Source organism: Oncorhynchus nerka, linkage group LG12 (genome assembly GCF_034236695.1).
Source record: "Oncorhynchus nerka isolate Pitt River linkage group LG12, Oner_Uvic_2.0, whole genome shotgun sequence".
Taxonomy (NCBI): Eukaryota; Metazoa; Chordata; class Actinopteri; order Salmoniformes; family Salmonidae; genus Oncorhynchus; species Oncorhynchus nerka.
Window position 1 is genome coordinate 57,867,466 of NC_088407.1, and position 19,839 is coordinate 57,887,304.

Here is a 19,839-nt window from a genome sequence, read left to right on the forward strand (position 1 = left end):
GCAGGTGTTTATCGTTGTCTCTGATTGGGAACCATATTTAGGCAGCCATATTCTTTAGGTATTTTGTTGGTGATTGTTCCTGTCTGTGTTTTGCACCAGTTAGGACTGTATCGTGCTAAGGTAACCTACTTTTTGAAGTGATTTGTTTCACAATCAGATGAAAACATCATGACTGGTTGTGTTCATGGCACATTAAAAGGTAATACATTTCTACAGTTAAATTACGTCTTTACTATAAACCCATTTAAAAACAATTAAAAAGGTGCACAACCGCGTGCACACAAACAAAACAGAGCTATAGGGAAGACAGAGCTATAGGGATATTGGACCATATACTAAAACATTCAGAGATCACCAAAGCAGAGGCTTGTGCTAAACTGTAAATGTTAATGTGATGTGGTACTACAGTCAGACAGGTTCAAGGCAGGTTTGAAGCAGGTTCAAGGCAGGTTCAATAAAGGAAGGTTCAAACTTTACCCATGGTTTCCCTCACACCACTCCACTCTCCTTGACTGCTAAGGGGCGTTTCCTTTTCCTTGCATAGTGGACTGGGAAATGGTGTCACTGGATCATTGGTCCCCTCTGCCTTCCATGATTTCTTATTGCCTCTCTTCCCAACACCTGCAGCTCTGTCAACTGATAGAATTAAGGCACATCAGTAGTAACTAAGCAACGGTGGGACACCCACGCTGGAAACTGATTGGCTGCTGTGAGTCCAGGCTATATGTGTAGCTTATGAAATTATGTTAGAGGCAGGCAGACACCCCAGGAAAATGCTTTGAAGAGAACAAATGGATAACCATATCCGTGTTGGTGATATGGTTTTAACACAACAGAGGCAGTTACTGTACAATCTGTTACTAGGGTCTGGAAGAGATATTACACAGACATCCTGTAAAGGGCTTAGTAAAGAAAACATTGATAAAAGGTTACCAGATGCACCATCAACTCATTTAGCAGAAACACATGTATCAGATGTATCAGAGATGGTTACCTAACATACTCTGATTGAACCATGCATAACACAAACACACATTTCCCCAATGGTTACAAATCGAATCTACAATGCATTTGGAAAGTATTCAGACCACTTGACCTTTTCCACATTTTGTTATGTTCAGTCTTATTCTAAAATGTATTAAATCTTTTTTTCCCTCAACAATCTAAACACAATACCCCATAATGACAAAGCAAAAACAGTTTTTTAGACATTTTTGCAAATTTATTTAAAAAAAATCTGAAATATCACATTTAAAAAAGTATTCAGACTCTTTACTCTGTACTTTGTTGAAGCACCTTTGGCAGCGATTACAGCCTCGAGCCTTCTTGGGTATGACGTTACAAGCTTGGCACACAGCTATACACAGCTATTTTCAGGTCTCTTTCATCAGACCAAAGAATCTTGTTTCTCATGGTCTGAGAGTCTTAGGTGCCTTTTGGCAAAGTCCAAGCGGGCTGTCATGTGCCTTTTACTGAAGAGTGGCATCCGTCTGGCCACTCTACCATAAAGGCCTGATTGGTGGAGTGCTGCAGAGATGGTTGTCCTTCTGGAAGGTTCTCCCATCTCCACAAAGGAACTCTGGAGCTTTGTCATCGTGACCATCGGTTTCTTGGTCACCTCCCTGACCAAGGCTCTTCTCCCCTGATTGCTTAGTTTGCTGCAGAAGTGTTTTGGTACCCTTCCCCAGATCTGTGCCTCGACATAATCCTTTCTCAGAGCTCTACGGAGAATTCCTTCAACCTCATGACTTGGTTTTTGCTCTGACATGCACTGTCAACTCTGGGACAGTGCAGACAGGTGTGTGTGTGTGGATTTCCAAATCCCAAATCCCGCCCAATTAATTGAATTCACTACAGGTGGACTCCAATCAAGTTGTAGAAACATCTCAAGGATGATCAATGGAAACAGGATGCACCTGAGCTCAATATCGAGTCTCATAGCAAAGGGTCTGAATACTTACTGTGGGGCAAAAAAAGTATTTAGTCAGTCACCAATTGTGCAAGTTCTCCCACTTAAAAAGCCACCAATTTCATAGGACTCTTTTTTGGGGTCCTCGCGCTTGGTTATTATCCCCACTAGAGGGCAGCAATGGATAAGTGAAATTCCAAAGTTTCCAGAAGCGATGTGAAAGAACAATTGTGGAATTTGGAAGAACTGAATCTAACATTTCTGTCATCTGAGAATTTATGGTTTACATTGATAATTACTGATTATGATTACATCACGTGCAATGCTTTCTGGTGTCGTCTGCAAATGACGGTGCTACAGAAATCAAACTATGATTTACAGCCTTTCGGTGTATCATGTAGCAGTAAGAACGGAAAAATACAACATTTTGGCTGTGTTGTCCTTAATGACCAAGTCCCTAAATTAGAATCATGACACGTAAAGCCTCAGTCTTTGTGATCTCTATAAAAGCTCACAGTGATCTGGGGGTGTATGGGTTAACAGGATGACTAGGCAGCACCCACTGAGTTAATGCTCCATTCCAACGCTTCGTAATTTCATAACTACCAGCACACAACTGGGAAAAATCCATGTGAATGCCACTCAAACTGGTAATTTCTAGTGGGGAAACTCGTCTATCATCCCATACAAATTCTAAATACAAAATGTATTCTGTTCATCTTCCTTTTGATTAAAAGTGAAAACAGCGCTGGATATAGGCTACTTTTTATGGGCAAATTTTTTTTTTAAATGATGATCAACTCAAATTTAAGAATTCACAACTGGTAATTACCAACTTCCCACTTGGTTGTAAACGCATAATGAGTTACAATGAGGTTTGGCCTGAGTCTTCTTATTCCGACAGCAGGCAGCTCCTCCCCCTGGAGTGGCGGGAAATCGTGGTAAGAGGAGGGGGGGACTGCAGTAGCTGAACCTAATAAGGAGCTTATCTACTACTCTCTACCTGCTGCAATCGGGTTGCCCTGGCAACATGCCAAATGCAGCACTTAGGAGGAAAGGGAAGAAAAAGAGAGAAAGAATACTATAGCCCCAGCCCCACACCCTCCCTGTTTTGGCATGAGACAAATAGAGATAAAACTCTTTCACAGCATTAGGCCAGTGGGCGGGGACTAAAGCATGCATGAGTGGAGGGTCAGAACAAAGAGGGTAGAGCATAGAGCGCACACACACACACACACACACACACATAAACCGATCCCTGAGGGTAGAAGCCAAATGATCTTAACCTTAATCAACCCTCAAAATAACTGCCCAAGTCTGTCTATTCATCCATTCTCTTTGTTCTAGCTAGTATCTAGACAGGATAATTAGTCTACACCTCTTACTCCTCCCCAATACAGTGTGGCAGGTAGTTTAGTGGTTAGAGCCTTGGGCCAGTAACCGAAAGCTTGCTAGATTGAACAATTAACCCACTGTTCCTAGGCCGTCATTGTAAATAAGAATTTGTTATTAACTGACTTGCCTAGTTAAAATACACCCACATATATACATACGCACACCTTTTCCTTGCTTATATATGCATGTTACAACACCTCACTCAGACTCAAAAGGTATTGAAAATTCACTTTCTGAGAGAGGACATTCTAGTCGAGAGATACCACCACAGTCAGCAGAGAGAGACTACAGTCCAGACGTTCCCTATCACTTCCTGCCTCCGAGGGGCCCTATACAAAAACAGGAAGCGTGAACTGCCTCTGTGTTTCCACTTCCAAGGGCTAAAACCACAATTCTACAGCACTACACACATGCAGCCGCTGTCAGAGGTGGCACCACAGGTCCCAGAGTGGTCTGGCAACTAAAATAGTTCAGGTTTAATCTGGGCTATGATGGGACCAGAGTTTTTCTAATCAAGTCACATGGTTTAAAAAAAAAACTCCTGGCCTTTGGTATTTAGTATTTTATTAGGATCCCCAATTAGCCACTGCTAAGGCAGCAGCTACTCTTCCTAGGATCCAAACAGGAAACAAAACACAACAAATGAAATACATCATATGCATAACACTACATAATACAATACATGATACACTACATAATACAATACATGATACACTACATAATACAATACAAAATATTTTTTAAATGTCTGTGCCGTAAGGTGTTCTTTTATCCGTTTTTTATCTGCTTGAGTCCGAGTCCAAGTCCGAGTCACCAAAGGTCAAGTCACAAGTCCCTATGGCTGAAGTCCGAGTCCAAGTCCGAGTCACCAAAGGTCAAGTCACGAGTCCCTATGGCTGAAGTCCGAGTCCTGGTCCAAATGCTCAAGTTTGAGTCACTGGATACACATTGACTCAAAGTTATTTACCCAGTCAGATATAGCATAATGGCAAGAGGAATTTAGTCAATATAATTGTTTGCTATCCTTTTTCTGTGCCAACAAATGTTTGCGAAAAGGCTACTAATAAATGTAACCATGGCCACATTCTTGAACATTGCAGATAGAAACCCCATGAATAGAGCCCCATGAATATAATGTTATTCCTTATTCAGCATGCCAGAAAGGTATGCATATTTCTATTTTAACGTTCTAAAACCATGTGTCCTGTTGAACGTACCCCACGTTGTTAGCTATAGTTAGCTAATGAGGTAACATGACTGAACAAGGTGTTGCCTAAACAAATGGTGAACGATCTGGTCCACAAGTCTGCGATATGCTTTACAAATGTAAAATACACCCTGCCAATGCACGTACGGCCCATGTCTTTGAACGGTAGCCTAATGTCTAGAATCAAGCCGTTTTCTTTGAGGAAAAGAGGGAGATTTGGCTACTTGGCTACAGATCTGCTAGACAGGTAGCCTAGTGGTTAACAGCATTTGGGCCAGTAACCGAAAGGTAGCTGGTTCCACCAGCAAGGTGGAAAAATCTATAGCTCTACCCTTGAGCAAGGCAATTAACAACAAATGCTCCATGTGGGTGCCTATAATGTAATTTAAGGCAGCCCCCCACACATCTCTGATTCTGATGTATTCAGTTGTGCAACTGACTAGGTATCATCCTTTCCTTATGAAATGCAGTGGGAAACGTGGGGGGGGGTTGAGCAAGTCTACAAGTTCAAAGATAGCCTACGCATGGGAGAGAAAAACATAGCTAGACTGTTCTTCTATTGTTTTTAATTTTGTAAAGCAACTTGTATTTCTTTACCAGGCAAAGGGTAGCTAACGAGAAGGCTGGCGGTGAAGCAAAAGAGTCGCCTGTGCGATGTGTAGGTTATAATCAGAGGCGGAGCCAGAGCCTGTCTGCCTGCCTGCCCACTCTCCTCGTTTGCTCCCCCGCAGCTCACCAGCTGATGTAGGCTGTGTTTGCCAGGTGTGGCTGTCCTTCCCACTGCTGAACAGAACTGCGTTGTGTATCTGTGCTGCTAATATTAATTGTGCTTATCAGTGAAAAGCTCTCAATCTCTCCAAAAACTCTTGTCCAGTCCACCTATTAGTCAGATTTTAGTCACAAACATAATTTTGTCTTGTCTCATTTTAGTCAACTGAAAGAAAACAATTACTTAAGTTTAGTTACAATTTTTCTGGGTCTATTTATTCAGTTATCGTCTCAGCAATAGAGAGCGCGTCTTCAGCTTTTTGCGTTGTGCCCAGCCTGTACGACCTGCGTGTCACGAGTTCCACCGAAGGTGGCTCCTCTCCCTGCCTGTTCGGGCGGTAGTCGTCCCTGGCCTACTAGCTGCCAACGATCCATTTTTCCTTTTCATTTGTGTCTGTCTTATTGTTTACACCTGTGTCTTATTAGTTGATTTCGGTGGGTATATTTACCTCCGCTGCCTGCTAGTCTGCGGGATTGTTTTCTGTGGTTATGTTGTTAGGGGTGTGTGTCTGCACCACAGGGTTTTCTTTTCTCACGGCAGTTGTGCCGTTTGGTATGAGTTTAGGAGTAGAGGTTTCTCCTCCGTGTGTAGCGTTTATTTCTCTGTGTGTGTGGCGACCTCGTTTGGGCGTGTTTCAGTCCCATGTTGTAGTCGAGTTGGGACTGCTATTGTGCCACTGGGACTTCCTTGCTCTCCTGCTCCTGATTCCTGCACCTCCCTCCTTTAGCAGGCACGTAACAGAATTCCGCACCACCTATGGAATCAGCAGGAGCTGACACACTCTCCACTTCCGGCCCCAGCGGTATTCGGCTCGCGCTCCCGAGGGAGAATGGGACGGCTGCCGGGTTCAAGGGTTTCCTGCTCCAGCTGGAGCTTTACCTGGCAACAGTGCACCCGGCTCCTTCGGGAGGTGAGAGCGTGAACGCCCTCGCCTCCTGCCTGTCAGGCAAAGCTCTGGAGTGGGCCAACGCGGTCTGGGATGGACCATACTCAGCGAGGGACCACTACCCAGGTGAGCGTCTGTTCCATCTACGGCAGAAGACGAGGAGTGCTCAAGACTTTGCGCTGGAGTTCAGGACCTTGGCCGCCGGTGCAGAGTGGAACGACAGCGCACTGATTGACCACTATAGGTGCAGCTTACATGAGGACGTCCGCAGGGAGCTAGCATTTAGAGACGCTACCCTCACCCTGGACCAGCTAGTGGACATGTCCATCAGGTTGGACAACTTGCTGGCTACACGCGGGCATCCGGATCAGGACCTGTTGGTTCCACCCCCATGGAGTTAGGGGGTGCTGCAGCACTGGGTGGGGTCGGAGAGGGCACACTGCCGACCGGTGCTGGAGGAGCTCGTCTGGGAGTCGAGACGGCAGGCCGAGTACTGTTCGGGCACCCCAGGTGAGTCAGCACCAGGCTCACCCAGAGCTCCCTGTTGGTCACATGTATGTGTTAATCTCTTTCCCTTAGTTTTCCCCCCATTCCCAGCATAAGGCTCTAGTAGATTCAGGCGCAGCGGAGAATTTCATGGACTGCGGTTTCGCGCATAGGTTAGGGATTCCCCTGGTTTAGATGGACAAACCATTCCATGTGCACTCCCTAGATAGGCGACCATTACGGTCAGGGGTGGTCAGGGAGGCCACGGCTCCACTGGACATGGTTACGCAGGGGGGTCACGAAGAGAGAATTAGTCTATTCCTCATTGATTCACCTGCATTTCCAGTGGTGCTGGGAATTCCATGGTTGGCCTTTCACAACCCCACTATTTTGTGGCTACAGAGGGCTCTAAAGGGGTGGTCAGAGGAGTGCTCAGGTAGGTGTGTGAGAGTTTCCATCAGTGCAACCAGACCAAAGCTTCACCGTGCGCATTCCCCCCGAATATGCCGATTTGGCTATTGCCTTCTGTAAAAGAGGGCGACCCAATTACCACCCCATCGACGAGGGGATTGTGCGGTAAACCTCCAGGTAAATGCCGCACTTCCCAGGAGTCACGTGTATCCCCTGTCACAGGAGGAGACGGTGGCTATGGAAATATATGTCTCTGAATCTCTGAGGCAGAGGTACATTCGGCCCTCCACGTCATCCGCCTCCTCGGGTTTCTTTTTTGTGAAGAAGAAGGAGGGAGGTCTGTGTCTGTGCATTGACTATAGAGGTCTAAATTCTATTACGGTGGGGTACAGTTACCCGCTACCTCTCATCGCTACGGCGACTAAGTCATTTCACAGAGCAGGCTTCTTCACAAAACTGGATCTCAGGAGCGCGTATAACTTGGTGCGTATCCGGGAAGGAGATGAGTGGAAGACAGGGTTTAGTACCACATCCAGCCATTATGAGTACCTCGTCATGCTGTATGGGTTGAAGAATGCCCCAGCAGTCTTCCAATCCTTCGTATACGAGATTCTCAGGGACCTGCACGGGCAGGGTGTGGTGGCATGCATCGATGACATTCCGATCTATTCCGCCACAAGCGCAGCAACGTGTCTCTGGTTGCAGAGTACTTGGGCGACTGTTGGAGCATGACTTGTACATCAAGGCTGAGAAATGCGTGTTCTCCCAACAGGCCGTCTCCTTCCTGGGTTATCGCATTTCCACATCAGGGTTGGTGATGGAGTGTGACCGCATTGCAGCCGTAAGTAATTGGCCGACTTCCACCACAGTAAAGGAGGTGCAGCGGTTTTTAGGGTTTGCCAATTACTACCGGAGGTTTATCCGGGGTTTTGGGCAGATGGCTGCTCCCATTACCTCACTGCTGAAGGTGGGACCGGTGCGTTCTTGAGGACTCTGTTTACCGAGGCTCCCGTGTTGGCTCATCCGGATCCCTCTTTGGCATTCATAGTGGAGGTGGACGCATCCGAGGCTGGGATTGGAGCCATGCTCTCCCAGCGCTTAGGCGCTCCACTGAAGCTCCGCCCCTGCGCTTTCTTTTTCTAGGAAGCTCAGCCCGGCGGAGCGAAACTATGGAGTGGGCGGCGAGGAGGCTGAACCCTCGCCAGGCAAAGTGGGCCATGTTTTTCACCAGATTCAGATTTACGATATTGTTTAGACCAGGTTCCCAGAACGCTAAGGCAGACACACAGTCCGTCAGTATGATGCAGAGGAGCGGTCCATCGATCCCACCCCCATACTTCCGGCCTCTTGTCTAGTGGCGCCGGTGGTGTGGGAGGTGGATGCGGACATCGAGCGGGCATCTCGGTCAGAGCCGACTCCACCTCAGTGTCCAGCTGGACGGAGGTACGTCCCACTTGGTGTCCGTGATAGGTTGATTCGGTGGGTGCACACGTTACCCTCCTCTGGTCATCCGGGTATCGATAGGGTGATGCAAAGCCTTAGGGGGAAGTACTGTTGGCCCACTTTAGCTAAGGACGTGAGGGTTTATGTCTCCTCCTGTTCAGTGTGCGCTCAGTGCAAGGCTCCTAGACACCTGCCCAGAGGGAAGTTACAACCCCTCCCTGTTCCACAGCGGCCTTGGTCACACCTGTCGGTAGACTTCCTGACCGATCTTCCTCCGTCCCAGGGTAACACCACGATTCTGGTTGTTGTGGATCGGTTTTCTACGTCCTGTCGTCTCCTCCCTTTGCCCGGTCTCCCTACGGCCCTACAGACAGCGGAGGTTCTGTTTACTCAAGTCTTCCGGCACTACGGGGTGTCTGAGGACATAGTTTCTGATCGGGGTCCCCAGTTCACGTCCCGGGTTTGGAGGGCGTTCATGGACCGTCTGGGGGTCTCGGTCAGCCTGACCTCTGGTTTTCACCCCAAAAATAATGGGCAGGTGGAAAGAGTGAACCAGGATGTGGGTAGGTTTCTGCGGTCATATTGCCAGGACCGGCCAGGGGAGTGGGCGAGGTACGTTCCATGGGCAGAGATGGCCCAGAACTCACTCCGTCACTCCTCAACTAACCTTTCACCCTTTCTGTGTGTGTTGGGGTATCAGCTGGTCCTGGCTCCATGGCATCCGAGCCAGACCGAGGCTCCTGTGGTGGAGACTGGGTGAAGCGCGTGAAGGCAACCTGGGAGGCCGTCCACGGGCACCTGAAACGGGCCGAAGTGCGGCAGAAAGCGAGCGCTGACCGCCACCGCAGTGAGGCCCCGGTGTTCGCACCGGGGGACCGGGTCTGGCTCTCGACCCGAAACCTGCCCCTCCGCCTGCCCTGCCGGAAGCTGGGTCCGCGGTTTGTGGGGCCATTTAAAGTCCTGAGGAGAATGAACAAGGTGTGTTATAGGTTACAGCTCCCCCTTATTACCGTATTAACCCCTCGTTTCATGTGTCTCTCCTCAGGCCGGTGGGAGCTGGTCCGCTCCAAGGAGCTGAGGTGCGGGAGGTCCCTCCGCCCCCCCTGGACATCGAGGGGGCCCCGGCGTACACAGTGCGATCCATACTGGATTCCAGGCATCGGGTGAGGGGCTGCAGTACCTCATGGATTGGGAGGGGTCGGTCCAGAGGAGAGATGCTGGGTGCCGGCCGGTGGAGGACGTCTTGGACCCATCTCTACTGAGTGATTTTCACCGCCTCCATCCGGATCGCCCTGCACCTCGTTCCCCGGGTCGTCCTCGAGGCCGGCATCGGCACTCTGCTGGAGCCACACGTCAGGGGGGGGTACTGTCACGACTTCCACCGAAGGTGGCTCCTCTCCCTGTTCGGGCGGTGCTCAGCGGTCGTCGTCCCCGGCCTACTAGCTGCCAATGATCCATTTTTCTTTTTCATTTGTGTCTGTCTTATTGTTTACACCTGTGTCTTGTTAGTTGATTTCGGTGGGTATATTTACCTCCGCTGCCTGCTAGTCTTTGTGCGGGATTGTTTTCTGTGGTTATGTTGTTAGGGGTGTGTGTCTGCACCACAATGTTTTCTTTTCTCACGGCAGTTGTGCCGTTTGGTATGAGTTTAGGAGTAGAGGTTTCTCCTCCGTGTGTAGCGTTTATTTCTCTGTGTGTGTGGCGACCTTGTTTGGGCGTGTTTCAGTCCCATGTTGTAGTCGAGTTGGGACTGCTCAATAAACTATTGTGCCACTGGGACTTTCTTGCTCTCCTGCTCCTGATTCCTGATTCCTGCACCTCACTCCTTTAGGACGCACGTAACACTGCGATTTCCATGAATCTGATTGGTCAAGACATGCACACAGCCTGTAGCAGCACTCCAACGTGAAGAAAAGAGAAATTGTGAGACAAATCATGAGACAAATTGGTTTTAAAAAACGGCACTTTCCCTCGCTTTTAAAATTTTTGCAGCGATATATTTTATTATACCAAATCAAAAGTGGCGTGGTGCTGCCACAACTGACTGAAAAGTGCTGGGGAAAATGCCGCCCCACCACACGTGGGAAAAAATAGTTGTGACTGTTGTGCACTGAGGCAGGACAAACAGAGACTGGGAATGGTGGTCAGAGGAGAGCACAACAGTCTACAGGCTTTACTTTCATATCTGGTATCTGACATGAGCTCACTCACTTGTTATCTCTCTCTCTCTGTTCTCCCACTTCTTTATCTAGTCTGTCAGTCTATCCCTTTCCTCCCCCCTTCTCTCTCTTTCTCTATCAGTGTGGAATTAGCTATTGCAGTGTATGCTGGTGGTGGGGGGAGAGAGAGAATGATTAGTTTGGGTCTGGCTGTTGCTTCATTAGGGACAAAGAACAGGGGGGCCAAAAAGAGCCTATGTGACAACTAAGGGGTATGCAGGGGGTTAAATGGTGTGGGGGAGGGGTTCATTCCCCTCTGAGGAGCTCGAGGGTGTAGAGGGGGGAGGAAGATCTTCAATGGGACGAAATTCAAAAGATGCATCAAGTTTCCTACTCCCGACTACAACTGAAGCAATTTTATTCTGTGAAGCGTTGCAGAGCTGAACAAAGAAACATCTGCTTACTGACAAAGCATTCAGACACATCAACGGCTCTCCGCTGAGATGCTTCAGATTGGTTTAAAAACTAGCAACAGGTTAAAGTGGCACTCCAGTCTCATTTTCACCTCATTTATCACATGCTTTACTTAAATGTTTAATCAGAACTTAATCTCAATAGATGGTCCAGGTATGACATGAAAATGACATGGCACAAGTGGGGGGATGTGCCTTTTCCTCTTTTGTCCTCTATTGCTCCTCTATTGTTCTTGCAAGGAAGGGGGGTGCCTAATGACATCCCATCAGTCCAAGTCTATGAACGGCCTAATCCTTGAAGTTTGCAGTTGTGTCTAAAAAAACTACATTTTGCTCCAAACATATTTTTGTGTACATCACTGTAGGTACAGTATACTTGGGGTATTATTTTTCAACAAAAAAAATAGCTGGAGTACATCTTTAACAATTAAGGAAATATATAGAATAAAACATGAGTTAGGTCAGATTTATGGTAGACATTGTAGGAGAAAAAAAAACTATTTCATTGTTGTCACTCAGCAAAAAAATAAACTTTCTTTTTTCAGGACCCTGTATTTCAAAGATAATTCGTAAAAATCCAAATAACTTCACAGATCTTCATTGTAAAGGGTTTAAACACTGTTTCCCATGCTTGTTCAATGAACCATAAACAATTAATGAACATGCACCTGTGGAACGGTTGTTAAGACACTAACAGCTTATAGACGGTAGGCAATTAAGGGTACAGTTATGAAAACTTAGGACACTAAAGAGGCCTTTCTACTCACTCTGAAAAACACCAAAAGAAAGATGCCCAGGGTCCCTGCTCATCTGCTTGAACATGCCTTAGGCATGCTGCAAGGAGGCATGAGGACTGCAGATGTGGGTAGGGCAATAAATTGCAATGTCCGTACTGTGAGACACCTAAGACAGTGCTACAGGGTGACAGGACGGACAGCTGATCGTCCTCGCAGTGGCAGACCACGTGTAACAACACCTGCACAGGATTGGTACATCCGAACATCACACCTGCGGGACAGGTACAGGATGGCAACAACAAGGAACGCACAATCCCTCCATCAGTGCTCAGACTGTCCCCAATAGGTTGAGAGAGGCTGGACTGAGGGCTTGTAGGCCTGTTTCAAGGCAGGTCCTCACCAGACATCACCAGCAACAACATTGCCTATGGGCACAAACCCACCGTCGCTGGACCAGACAGGACTGTCAAAAGGTGCTCTTTACTGACGTGTCGCAGTTTTGTCTCACCAGGGGTGATGGTCGGATTCCCGTTTATCGTCAAAGGAATGAGCATTACACTGAGGCCTGTACTCTGGAGCGGGATCGATTTGGAGGTGGAGGGTCCGTCATGGTCTGGGGTGGTGTATCACAGCATCATCAGACTGAGCTTGTTGTCATTGCAGGCAATCTCAACGCTATGCATTACAGGGAAGACATCCTCCTCCCTCATGTGGTACTCTTCCTGCAGGCTCATCCTGACATGACCCTCCAGCATGACAATGCCACCAGCCGTACTGCTCGCTCTGTGCGTGATTTTCTGCAAGACAGGAATGTCAGTGTTCTGCCATGGCCAGCGAAGAGCCCGGATCTCAATCCCATTGAGCACATCTGGAACCTGTTGGATCAGAGGGTGAGAGCTCGGGCCATTTCCCCCAGAAATGTCCGGGAACTTGCAGGTGCCTTGGTGGAAGAGTGGAGTAATATCTCACAGCAAGAACTGGCAAATCTGATGCAGTCCATGAGGAGGAGATGCACTGCAGTACTTAATGCAGCTGGTGGCCACACCAGATATTGACAGTTACTTTTGATTTTGACCCCCCTTTGTTCAGGGACACATTTAATTTCTGTTAGTTACATGTCTGTGGAACTTGTTCAGTTTATGTCTCAGTTGTTGAATCTTGTTATGTTCATACAAATTTTACACATGTTAAAAAAAAAGTTTGCTGAAAATAAACGCAGTTGACAGTGAGAGGACGTTTCTTTTTTTGCTGAGTTTATGTAATAAGAGCATCATGTACAAAGGTGCTTGTTTAAAAATCAAGAGGTTTAAACTCTATTTTGCATGTTTTGTTCCAATAAGTGATATGGGAGTACAAGGTTTCTTTCGGTTTCAAAACAAAAACCACAGCCCTAGAGATCAATCTTAGTATTCATAGTTCCCTCGCACATGCACAAGAAGACACTACACACCCTCTCACACATTCTGTATGCAACGTTGCCAGGGTGAGGGTAATAGACCAGCTGTCCAAGCTGAGGCCCCGTTCCCCCTCTTGTAGCCCTGATCAACCATTCAACTCCATGGCTAGCCTACATCACAAGTGCTAAACCTACTCTCAAGGCACTGCTAGGACAACCTACAGTAGGCCTACTCCTCTGACTCCTGCATGCTTCCAACAACACTACTGACTATCATATTGTTTTTACATTCATCTACATTTTTCCCAATATCACACCTTGCCCTTTGAATATGGAACTGGGATGAAATGTGAACCCTGTGGCCCTGTCTTGTCTACAACTTTCTGGTAACCCTCAGATTGGTTCAGAGTGGATCTGTGTTCTACCAGTCCCTGGCTAGGTAGTGGTACACTCGTTGTCCAGGTCTGGGAACCTTTTGACAGGATCTTTATTCTCAGCACTGTCTGGGCACAGATGGCTATGTTGTTAGGATTATCTCCAGATTAAACAAACAAGCTGAGAGGACAGGACTGCCACTTCATAGTATCAACTCCTTCCTAATATTGAGTTACACCCTCTTTTGTCCTTAGAACAGCCTTAATTCGTCAGGGCATGGAATCCACAAGGTGTAGAAAGTGTTCCACAGGTATGCTGGCCCATGTTGACTCCAATGCTTCCCACAGTTATGTCAAATTGGCTGGATGTCCTTTGGGTGGTGTACCAAGCATCAGCTGTCAGAGCAGTTTACCGATCACTGTACCTTACACAGTCCATTTGTAAATAGCACACCCAACTACCTCATTCCCAAATTGTAATTTTGTTCACCTATATGGCCTATTTATTGCCTTACCTCCCTAATCTTACTACATTTGCACACACTGTACATGGATATTTCCATTGTGTTATTGACTGTACGTTTGTTTATCCCATCTGTGTTGTTGTTTTTGTCACACTGCTTTGCTTTATCTTTGCCAGGTCGCAGTTGTAAATTAGAACTTGTTCTCAACTGGCCAACCTGGTTAAATAAAGGTGAAATAAAAATACATTAATAAAACCAACAATCAAATAAAATACAATTTTATTTGTCATATACACATGGTTAGCAGATGTTATTGCGAGTGTAGCGAAATACTTGTGCTTCTAGTTCCGTCAGTGCAGCAATATCTAACAAGTAATCTAACAATTCTACAACAACTACCTAATACACACAAATCTAAGTAAAGGGATGGAATAAGAATATGTACATATGAATATATGGATGGGTCATGACCAACCGGCATAGACGAGATGCAATAGATGGTATAAAATACAGTATATACATCAAATCAAATGTTATTTGTCACATACACATACATCTGGGATAAGTAGTGCAAGATAGTAGTGCAAGATATGTAAACATCATTATTAAAGTGGCATTTTTGATACACACGGGAAACTGTTGAGTGTTGCAGTTCTTGACACACTTAAAACAAATCAAATATGACGACCAGGTCAATCCAGCTATGATCCCTTATTGATGTCACCTGTTAAATCCACAGCAGCATTGCAGTTCTTGACACACTCAAACCGGTGTCGCCTGGTACCTACTACATACCCCGTTCAAAGGCAACTCAATCTTTTGTCTATTCATCCTCTGAATGGCACACATACACAATATCATGTCTCAAGGCTTAAAAATCATTATTTAAACTTTCTCCTCCCCTTCATCTAAAACTGATTGAAGTGGATTAAACAGGTGACATCAATAAGGGGTCATAGCTTTCACCTGGATTCACCTGGTCAGTCTGTGTCATGGAAAGAGCAGGTGTCCTTGATGTTTTGTACACTCAATGTATATCAGAGAGGACTTGAGTAACAGAAATATGGACCAGAGGGAATGGCTGGAGATTAGGACGAACCTGTTTTTGAGAGAAAGATAGGCACTGGAGACAGGGAGATGGTGTGTGTATGTGTGTGTGTGTGTGTGTGTGTGTGTGTGTGTGTGTGTGTGTGTGTGTGTGTGTGTGTGTGTGTGTGTGTGTGTGTGTGTGTGTGTGTTTCTGTGTGTGTACCACTGCAGCCCCATGGCCTCGTTAGGATCAGATGGACAGTGACTGCCAGGGGCCAGACAGAGTTCCAGTGACACAACCAGGATGGAATGTTGTTCAGTGGGCAAAGAGAGAGAGAAATGGAGGACTGCAATCAGGAAGTTTGTTTGTGTGTGCGTGCATGCGCATGTGAGTGCAGCCATGTAAAACAGGCACAATCTCCTCTCCTCTCTCCCTTGACTGCTATCTCAGGCACTTTAAAATAGAATAAGGGAAGGTTGTGTGCTGAAAATGTTTGATGTTGAGTAATTCAGAAATGAAAGTAGGTTCACCCAGCGATATTCTCTGCATCCTTCAGCTGAAATTCTGCTATTGTTGAAGCTATTTTACTGGAAAGGAAAGTCCCAAAAGACGTCCAGTCTTACACTCAAAGTAGACATTAGATAAAGTATAAGGTACAGGAAGTCAAATTGATAATTGCAGCAATGTGATTGCAGCACCATAATCTAATTAAGGGAAACAGAAACTAAAAATACCAAGACAGCAGCATGTTTTACAACATCTACAGTGCCTTCAGAAAGTATTCATTCTTGACTTATTCCATATTTTGTTGTGTTACAGCCTGAATTCAAAATAGACTATCCATCTACACACCCCATACTGACAAAGTGAAAACATGTTTTTAGACATTTTTTTAAATGTATTGAAAATGAAAGATAGAAATATCTAATTTACATAAGTATTCACACCCCTGAGTTAGAAGCACCTTTGGCAGAGATTACAGCTGTGGATTTTTCAGGGTAAGTCTCTTAAGAGCTTTCCACACCTGGATCTGCCCATTATTCTTTTCAAAATTCTTCAAGCTCTATCAAGTTGGTTGTTTATCATTGCTAGAAAACCATTTTCAGGCCTTGTCATAGATTTTCAAGTAGATTTAAGTCCAAACTGTAACTCAGCCACTCAGGAACATCAACCTTGTCTCAGAGCATTTCGTATTATTCTCTATGTAAATTTGAGATAATCCATTTAGTATATGTTACGTTTCGTATGGTATGATTTAATATGTGATTGTCCATCAACCATTTCAAATGATATGTTTCAAATTATAATTTGTATTATATTTTACGAATTTGCATTTACAAATTTGTTCCAAATTTGCAAAACATATGATATGCTACGAATTCTAGCTTGGTGGCTAACAATTAGCTAGCTAACGTTAGCAAGGCTGGGGGTTAGGGTTAAGTTTAGGAGCTAGGTTAAAGGTTTAAGGTTAGGGTTAGGGTTAGCTAAAATGGTTAAGGTTAGGGTTAGGGGAAAGGTTAGCTAACATGCTAAGTGGTTGCAAAGTATCTAAAAAAGTAGTAAGTAGTTTTTTTAAAAGTATCTAATTAGCTCAAATTAAAAAGTTGTCTGTGATGAGATTCAAACTCGCAAACTTTGGGTTGCTAAACGTTTGCGTCATACACCTACCCCTCTACCCTGACCAATCACCCTACTTTCGTTTTTGCCTTAAGTAACCATCTGTCTTATGTAACCATACCAAACGTAACATATCATAATAATTAGATTGTCCCGGATTTATATTTACTATGTGACGTCTAGTCTATGAGACCAGGCTGGGAACATTTACTGTCTTCTTGGTAAGGAATGTCTGTGTAGATTTGGCCTTGCATTTTAAATTATTGTCCTGCTGACTGAACCAGGTTTTCCTCTAGGAATTTGCCTGTGCTTAGCTCCAATACATTTATTTTTTATCCTGAAAAACTCCCCAGTCCTTAACGATTACAAGTATACCCATAACATGATGCAGCCACCACTATGCTTGAAAATATGGAGAGTGGTACTCAGTAATGTGTTGTATTGGATTTGTCCCAAACATAACACTTTGTATTCAGGACAAAAAGTTAGTTGCTTTGCCATATTTTTTGCAGTATTACTTTAGTGCCTTGTTACAAACAGGATGCACGTTTTTTCAATTAGGTTAGTATTGTGGAGTAATTACAAAGTTGTTGATCCATTCTCATGTTTTCCTTATCACAGCCATTAAACTCTGTAACCATGTGGCTCAGTGTGACTCAGTTGGTAGAGCATGCTGATTTCAATGCCAGGGTAGTGGGTTTGTTTCCCATGGGTATGGAAAATAAGTATGAAAATGTATGCAATCACTACTGTCAGTCGCTCTAGATAAGAGCGTCTGCTAAAATGTTTTATGGTCACTATTGGCCTCATGGTGAAGTCCCTGAATGGATTCCTTCCTCTCTGGCAACTGAGTTAGGAAGGACGCCTGTATCTTTGTAGCGACTGGGTGTCTTGAAACACCATCCAAAGTGTAATTATTAACTTCACCATGCTGAAATGGATATTCATTGTCTGCTTTTTTTTTAACCCATTTTCCAATAGGTGCCCTTCTTTGTGATGCATTGGAAAACCACTCTGGTCTTTGTGGTTGAATCTGTGCTTGAAATTCACTGCTCGACTGAGGGACCTTACAGATAATAGTATGTGTGGGGTACAGAGATGAGGAAGTCATTAAAAAACATGTTAAACATTATTATTGTGAGTCCATGCTACTTATTATGTTAAGCACATAGTTACTCCTGAACTTCTTTAGGCATGCCATAACAAAGGGGTTGAATACTTGACTAAAGACATTTCAGCTTTCATTTTGTATTAATTTATTTTTCAAAATCGAAAAACATAATTCCACTTTGACATTATGGAGTATTGTGTGTAGGCCAGTGACCAAACAAATCTAAATGTAATCCGTTGTAAATTCAGGCTGTAACATAACAAATGTGGGAAAAGTAATGGGGTATAAATACTTTCTGAAGGTACTGTAGGTACAGTTTCAACCAGACTTAAGTCATCAACCTGTGCTATTGTGTGTTTATGGTCGTCTTCCTTTCTGAGTCACTATGTAAACACACTATGTATACCCTGCATAACCAGGCCAGTGAGAAGAATACAGAGGAACATAGCTGAAATAACATGGTCCAATATATGTCTGTCTTAAAGTGCAGAGGTATGAGATTCCTCACCATGACAGCTGAAGGAGGGTATGTTATGAAACTTTCATCGACAAAAACGGAGATGCATCAGTTGGGGTGATTAATGGGGATTGATGTAGAGCGGTGCTTGTGGGACAAGGGAGGATCCTGAAGGGGCCGTTATTTCTTTTGACAGAAACGTCTGTTGAGCTTTAAACCTATTTATGAAAAGCTGAGACTCTCACAAATACACACATGTACCGTGTTTTGTTCTATGACGCTCAAAAGCTACACAAGAGTCGTTAGAACGTAAGGGGTTCCTCTACTTAGAAGTTCCAAGGAAATCCTGGGATAAAATGTCTATAAAAATGTAATAAGCTTCCATAATTGGCGAACCTTCTTTTTTTATTGACATTTGTCAATAAAACTCATGAATGCCACTGTGTATTTATTCCTTGTGTCACTATTTCCATTTTGCATTATTTATTTTCTATCTTATCTTTAACTTTGCATTGTTGGAAAATGACCTGTAAGTAAGCATGTCACTGTTAGTCTACAACTGTTGTCTGCGAAGCATGAAACAAATCAAATGTGATTTGATTTGTTTATGTCAAATTGTTTTGTGTTCTACTTGTAGCCCTGGTTGTCCTGAAAACAACTGAAAACAACTATCCTTGACGCTAAATATAAGGACTGAACATGCGGAAAAATGAATGTCAGACAATTGAAAAGCCGATTTTTGCTGTGGTCTTGGGACTGATAGGGTTAAAGCCTAATATGTTACTGAAGTGTGTTGCAATTGTCACACCGGCTTTTCTGGCTCCAGAAGTGCTTTATATTATTTGCATTACACACAGAGGGTAGCGTGTAGAACTATATTGTATATCATATAGGATTGTCTACTTCCCCAGAAAGCTACCCTGCAGTGTAGCGTACACACACTAATCTGGCTGTTCTGAGGACGTCGGTGCTACTCTCTCTGAGCTGGGATACTTTTGACCCACTGACAAAATAGCAGACACTCAGAGAAGCTTCATACAGGTGACTATGTTCTCCAACTGTCTCCTAACTGATCTCAGCCCTGATCCTCCTATTGAGCACAATTAATCAAAATTATCAAATTAACCACAATTATCCAATTAACCACACATAGCCAATTAACCATTTAGCATCGCTAAGTCAGCCCTCCACTCATAGATTCCCTATTGTATTGTATGTGTGCCGCATTGCTGAACTCTATTCTTGATTTAAGGCAACGTCAGAACAAGGTCCATGTGTTTGTGTACACTGGAATGAATGATTAGATGGTGCTGACTAACAGTGTAGTGGCAGGAGAGGTGAAGGAGAATCTATCTGTAATAGTGACATATGAGGGTCACGTATTTAAGACATAGAGAATTAGTGAATAAAAGTCCGGGGGCCTTGTGGTAATGGATGGAGCAGAATGAGTGGAATCTTCTCAAATACATCCCATTCCTTCCATTCTGGCAATTATTATGAGCCTCAGCAGCTTCC